Source organism: Oncorhynchus tshawytscha, unplaced genomic scaffold (assembly GCF_018296145.1).
Source record: "Oncorhynchus tshawytscha isolate Ot180627B unplaced genomic scaffold, Otsh_v2.0 Un_contig_18449_pilon_pilon, whole genome shotgun sequence".
NCBI classification, from domain to species: Eukaryota; Metazoa; Chordata; class Actinopteri; order Salmoniformes; family Salmonidae; genus Oncorhynchus; species Oncorhynchus tshawytscha.
This window is the reverse complement of record NW_024608400.1, coordinates 1-7,500: the sequence shown is the minus strand read 5'-3', so window position 1 is coordinate 7,500 and position 7,500 is coordinate 1. Positions and strand designations below refer to the sequence as shown.

The 7,500-nt window shown below is 47.5% G+C and overlaps 1 pseudogene; it reads left to right on the top strand.

Moving 5' to 3' along the window:
- The window catches only part of LOC121843498, a 29,678-nt pseudogene extending 23,445 nt beyond the window's left edge, over nt 1–6,233 (top strand).
- The last annotated feature ends 1,267 nt before the right edge of the window (nt 6,234–7,500 follow it).

The window sequence follows — 7,500 nt, the reverse complement described above, 5'->3', positions numbered from 1 at the left end:
TCTAACATATAGGATCCACCATGTCAGCTATCCTCTGGTACTATACTGGTACTATACTGTACTATACTGTCTAACAACATATAGGATCCACCATGTCAGCTATCCTCTGGTACTATACTGTCTAATCTAACATATAGGATCCACCATGTCAGCTATCCTCTGGTACTATACTGTCTAATCTAACATATAGGATCCACCATGTCAGCTATCCTCTCCTCTCTGGTACTATACTGTCTAATCTAACATATAGGATCCACCATGTCAGCTATCCTCTGGTACTATACTGTCTAATCTAACATATAGGATCCACCATGTCAGCTATCCTCTCCTCTCTGGTAATATACTGTCTAATCTAACATATAGGATCCACCATGTCAGCTATCCTATCCTCTCTGGTACTATACTGTCTAATCTAACATATAGGATCCACCATGTCAGCTATCCTCTGGTACTATACTGTCTAATCTAACATATAGGATCCATCATGTCAGCTATCCTCTGGTACTATACTGTCTAATCTAACATATAGGATCCACCATGTCAGCTATCCTCTGGTACTATACTGTCTAATCTAACATATAGGATCCACCATGTCAGCTATCCTCTCCTCTCTGGTACTATACTGTCTAATCTAACATATAGGATCCACCATGTCAGCTATCCTCTCCTCTCTGGTACTATACTGTCTAATCTAACATATAGGATCCATCATGTCAGCTATCCTTCTCTCTGGTACTATACTGTCTAATCTAACATATAGGATCCACCATGTCAGCTATCCTCTCCTCTCTGGTACTATACTGTCTAATCTAACATATAGGATCCACCATGTCAGCTATCCTCTGGTACTATACTGTCTAATCTAACATATAGGATCCACCATGTCAGCTATCCTCTGGTACTATACTGTCTAATCTAACATATAGGATCCACCATGTCAGCTATCCTCTCCTCTCTGGTACTATACTGTCTAATCTAACATATAGGATCCACCATGTCAGCTATCCTCTCCTGGTACTATACTGTCTAATCTAACATATAGGATCCACCATGTCAGCTATCCTCTCCTCTCTGGTACTATACTGTCTAATCTAACATATAGGATCCACCATGTCAGCTATCCTCTCCTCTCTGGTACTATACTGTCTAATCTAACATATAGGATCCACCATGTCAGCTATCCTCTGGTACTATACTGTCTAATCTAACATATAGGATCCACCATGTCAGCTATCCTCTGGTACTATACTGTCTAATCTAACATATAGGATCCACCATGTCAGCTATCCTCTCCTCTCTGGTACTATACTGTCTAATCTAACATATAGGATCCACCATGTCAGCTATCCTCTCCTCTCTGGTACTATACTGTCTAATCTAACATATAGGATCCACCATGTCAGCTATCCTCTCTGTCTCTATACTGGGATCCACCATGTCAGCTATCCTCTCCTCTCTGGTACTATACTGTCTAATCTAACATATAGGATCCATCATGTCAGCTATCCTCTCCTCTCTGGTACTATACTGTCTAATCTAACATATAGGATCCACCATGTCAGCTATCCTCTGGTACTATACTGTCTAATCTAACATATAGGATCCACCATGTCAGCTATCCTCTGGTACTATACTGTCTAATCTAACATATAGACAAATTCCTGGTACTATACTGTCAAAACGACAAATTCCTGCCCAAATAAGTTAACTTTCCCTCCTCCCTCCTCCCTCCCTCCCTCCCTCCCTCCCTCCCTCCCTCCCTCCCTCCCTCCCTCCCTCCCTCCCTCCCTCCCTCCCTCCCCACCTATCCTCCCTCCCTCTCTCCCTCTCTCCCCCTCTCTCCCTCCCCTCTGTCTCCCTCCCCCTCCCTCTTTTCATCCCTCCCTCCTCCCTCTCTCCCCTTGCCCTTCCTCCCCCTCCCCCCTCCCTCTCCCTCCCTCCCTCCTTTCCTACTCCCCTCTCTCTCCCTCTCTCCTCCCCCTCACCCTCCCCTCCCTCTTTTCATCCCTCCCTTTCCCCCCTTCCCTTCCTCTCACCCCCCCCCCTCCCCTCCACTCCCTCCCTCTCACCTCCCTCCTCTCTCCACTCCCTCTACTCCCCCTCTCTCCACTCCCCACTCCCTCTCCCCTCCTCTCTCATCCTCCCCCTCCTTCCCTCCTCCATCCCTTCCTCCCCCCTGTCAGATCCTGCCCAGTATATCCAACGCCCAGCCAGCGGTGAGGAACATGGCAGTTGTGTGTTTGGGGACATGTGCTCTGCACAGCAAAGACCTGGTCAACACACATCTGGTGCTGCTGCTGCAGGTACCACAATAATCAATAATAATCACCCTCTGTCTCTGTAGATAGCCCAGCTAGATGAGGTCGCCCTCTGTCTCTGTAGATAGCCCAGCTAGATGAGGTCGCCCTCTGTCTCTGTAGATAGCCCAGCTAGATGAGGTCGCACCCTCTGTCTCTGTAGATAGCCCAGCTAGATGAGGTCGCCCTCTGTCTCTGTAGATAGCCCAGCTAGATGAGGTCGCCCTCTGTCTCTGTAGATAGCCCAGCTAGATGAGGTCGCCCTCTGTCTCTGTAGATAGCCCAGCTAGATGAGGTCGCCCTCTGTCTCTGTAGATAGCCCAGCTAGATGAGGTCGCCCCTCTGTCTCTGTAGATAGCCCAGCTAGATGAGGTCGCCCTCTGTCTCTGTAGATAGCCCAGCTAGATGAGGTCGCCCTCTGTCTCTGTAGATAGCCCAGCTAGATGAGGTCGCTCCCCTCTGTCTCTGTAGATAGCCCAGCTAGATGAGGTCGCCCTCTGTCTCTGTAGATAGCCCAGCTAGATGAGGTCGCCCTCTGTCTCTGTAGATAGCCCAGCTAGATGAGGTCGCCCTCTGTCTCTGTAGATAGCCCAGCTAGATGAGGTCGCCCTCTGTCTCTGTAGATAGCCCAGCTAGATGAGGTCAGTATCACCCTCTGTCTCTGTAGATAGCCCAGCTAGATGAGGTCGCCCTCTGTCTCTGTAGATAGCCCAGCTAGATGAGGTCAGCCCTCTGTCTCTGTAGATAGCCCAGCTAGATGAGGTCACCCTCTGTCTCTGTAGATAGCCCAGCTAGATGAGGTCACCCTCTGTCTCTCTGTAGATAGCCCAGCTAGATGAGGTCAGTATCACCCTCTGTCTCTGTAGATAGCCCAGCTAGATGAGGTCAGTATCACCCTCTGTCTCTCTGTAGATAGCCCAGCTAGATGAGGTCAGTATCACCCTCTGTCTCTCTGTAGATAGCCCAGCTAGATGAGGTCAGTATCCCTCTGTCTCTGTAGATAGCCCAGCTAGATGAGGTCAGTATCACCCTCTGTCTCTGTAGATAGCCCAGCTAGATGAAGTCAGCATCGGTGTCTGTAGATAGCCCAGCTAGATGAGGTCAGCATCGGTCTCTGTCTCTGTAGATAGCCCAGCTAGATGAGGTCAGTATCACCCTCTGTCTCTGTAGATAGCCCAGCTAGATGAGGTCAGCATCGTTGTCTGCAGATATCCCAGCTAGATGAGGTCAGCATCGGTGTCTCTGTAGATAGCCCAGCTAGATGAGGTCACACCCTCTGTCTCTGTAGATAGCCAAGCTAGATAAGGTCAATATCGTTCTCTGTCTCTGTAGATAGCCAAGCTAGATGAGGTCAGTATCGCCCTCTGTAGATAGCCAAGCTAGATGAGGTCAGTATCACCCTCTGTAGATAGCCAAGCTAGATAAGGTCAATATCGTTCTCTGTCTCTGTAGATAGCCAAGCTAGATGAGGTCAGTATCACCCTCTGTAGATAGCCAAGCTAGATGAGGTCAGTATTGCCCTCGGTCTCTGTAGATAGCCAAGCTAGATGAGGTCAGTATTGCCCTCGGTCTCTGTAGATAGCCCAGCTAGATGAGGTCACCCTCTGTAGATAGCCCTCGGTCCTCTGTGTAGATAGCCCAGCTAGATGAGGTATAGTCCCTCTCTGTAGATAGCCCAGCTAGATGAGGTATTGACCCTCTCTGTAGATAGCCCAGCTAGATGAGGTATAGTCCCTCTCTGTAGATAGCCCAGCTAGATGAGGTATTGACCCTCTCTGTAGATAGCCCAGCTAGATGAGGTATTGACCCTCTCTGTAGATAGCCCAGCTAGATGAGGTATTGACCCTCTCTGTAGATAGCCCAGCTAGATGAGGTATTGACCCTCTCTGTAGATCTGTAGATCGCCCAGCTAGATGAGGCTAAGATCCGTATCAGCGCTCTGAGGTCAGTCATCGACCTGCTGCTGCTCTACGGCTTCACACTTCTGTCTGAACGCCCCAGCCCCGCCCCCAGACCTCCCATTCGCCAGCCAACCAGGAAGACCAGGAGAAGGGGGAGGAGCCGGAGGAGGGGAGCAGCACCGCTCAGTCCATCCTGATGATGCTGTCTGACTTCCTGGACAGCGAGGTGTGTGTTAGGAAGTGTGTGTGTGTTTATGATTCTGTGGGTGTGTGTGTTTATGATTCTGTGTGTGTGTGTGTGTTTATGATTCTGTGTGTGTGTGTGTTTATGATTCGGTGTGTGTGTGTGTTATATGATTCGGTGTGTGTGTGTGTGTTTATGATTCGGTGTGTGTGTGTGTGTTTATGATTCGGTGTGTGTGTTTTATGATGCGGTGTGTGTGTTATGATTCGGTGTGTGTGTTTTATGATTCGGTGTGTGTGTGTATTTATGATTCTGTGTGTGTGTGTTTATGATTCGGTGTGTGTGTGTGTATTTTATGATTTGGTGTGTGTGTGTGTGTTTATGATTCGGTGTGTGTGTGTGTGTTTTATGATTCGGTGTGTGTGTGTTTTATGATTCTGTGTGTGTATGTTTATGATTCGGTGTGTGTGTGTGTTTATGATTCGGTGTGTGTGTGTGTGTGTTTTTAATTCGGTGTGTGTGTGTGTGTGTGTGTTTATGATTCGGTGTGTGTGTGTGTGTGTATATCCGGTGTGTGTGTGTGTGTTTATGATTCGATGTGTGTGTGTGTTTATGATTCGGTGTGTGTGTGTGTTTTATGATTCGGTGTGTGTGTGTTTATGATTCTGTGTGTGTGTGTGTTTTATGATGCGGTGTGTGTGTGTGTGTGTGTTTATGATTCGGTGTGTGTGTTTATGATTCTGTGTGTGTGTGTGTTTATGATTCTGTGTGTGTGTTTTATGATTCGTGTGTGTGTGTGTTTATGATTCGGTGTGTGTGTGTGTTTATGATTGGGTGTGTGTGTGTGTGTTTTATGATTCTGTGTGTGTGTTTATGATTCTGTGTGTGTGTGTTTATGATGTGGTGTGTGTGTGTAAGTTTATGATTCTGTGTGTGTGTTTTATGATTCGGTGTGTGTGTTTATGATTCGGTGTGTGTGTGTTGTGTTTATGATTCTGTGTGTGTGTTTATGATTCTGTGTGTGTGTGTGTTTATGATGCGGTGTGTGTGTGTGTGTGTGTTTATGATTCTGTGTGTGTGTGTTTATGATTCGGTGTGTGTGTGTGTGTGTTTATGATTCTGTGTGTGTGTGTGTTTATGATTCGGTGTGTGTGTGTGTGTGTTTATGATTCTGTGTGTGTGTGTGTTTATGATTCGGTGTGTGTGTTTTATGATTCTGTGTCTGTGTGTGTTTATGATGCGGTGTGTGTGTGTGTTTATGATTCGGTGTGTGTGTGTGTGTGTTTATGATTGGGTGTGTGTGTGTGTGTGTGTTTATGATTCTGTGTGTGTTTTATGATTCTGTGTGTGTGTGTTTATGATGCGGTGTGTGTGTGTGTGTGTTTATGATTCGGTGTGTGTGTGTTTATGATTGGGTGTGTGTGTTATGATTCGTGTGTGTGTGTGCTTATAATTGGGTGTGTGTGTTTATGATTCGGTGTGTGTGTGTGTTTATGATTCGGTGTGTGTGTGTGTGTGTTTATGATTCGGTGTGTGTTATGATTCGGTGTGTGTGTGTGTGTTTATGATTCGGTGTGTGTGTGTGTTATGATTCGGTGTGTGTGTGTGTTTTATGATTCGGTGTGTGTGTGTTTATGATTCGGTGTGTGTGTTTATGATTCTGTGTGTGTGCAGGTATCTGAGCTGCGTACCGAGACAGCGGAGGGTCTGGCCAAACTGATGTATTCCTCGGCCGGATCTCCAGTGCCAAGCTCCTCTCCCGACAGGTTATGGTACAACCCCGTCACCGGGACGACACCAGACTACGCCACTGCCTCGGAGTGTTCTTCCAGCTGTACGCCCGGAGAGCAGGTACGACACACCCTACTCTGACCCCCTAGATACCTGACCCCTAGATACTCTGGGGATATACTCTGACCCCTAGATACTCTGGGGATATACCTGACCCCTAGATACTCTGGGGATATACTCTGACCCCTAGATACTCTGGGGATATATACTGACCGATACCTGGGGATATACTGACCCCTAGATACTCTGGGGATATACCCTGACCCCCAGATACTCTGGGGATATACTCTGACCCCTAGATACTCTGGGGATATACTCTGACCCCTAGATACTCTGACCCCTAGATACTATGGGGATATACTCTGATAGATACTATGATACACTGGGATATACTCTGACCCTAGATACTATGGGGATATACTCTGACCCCTAGATACTCTGGGGATATACTCTGACCCCAGATACTTTGGGATATACTGACCCCGATACTCTGGGATATACTCTGACCCCTAGATACTTCTGGGGATATACTGACCCCTAGATACACTGGGATATACTCTGACCCCTAGATACCTGGGGATATACTCTGACCCCTAGATACTCTGGGGGATATACTGACCCCCTACATACTCTGGGGGTATACTCTGACCCCTAGATACTCTGGGATATACTCTGACCCCTAGATACTCTGGGGATATACTTGACCCCTAGATACTCTGGGGATATACTGACCCCTAGATACTCTGGGGATATACCTGACCCCTAGATACTCTGGGATATACCCCCTAGATACTCTGGGATATACTCTGACCCCTAGATACTCTGGGGATATACTCTGACCCCTAGATACTACTGGGGATATACTCTGACCCCAGATACTCTGGGGATATACTCTGACCCCTAGATACTTCTGGGGATATACTGACCCCTAGATACTCTGGGGATATACTCTGACCCCTAGATACTCTGGGGATATACTCTGACCCCTAGATACTCTGGACCCCTAGATACTCTGGGGATATACTCTGACCCCTAGATACCTGGGGATATACTGACCCCCAGATACTTGGGATATACCCTAGATACTGGGGATATACCTGACCCCTAGATACCTGGGGATATACCCCCAGATACTCTGGGGATATACTGGATTCCCTAGATACTTGGGATATACTCTAACCCCTAGATACTCTGGGGGGTATACTCTGACCCCTAGATACCTGGGGATATACCTAACCCCTAGATACCTGGGGCATACCTGACCCCTAGATACTCTGGGGGGCATACCCCCTAGATACCCCCCCAGATACTCTGGGGATATACTCTG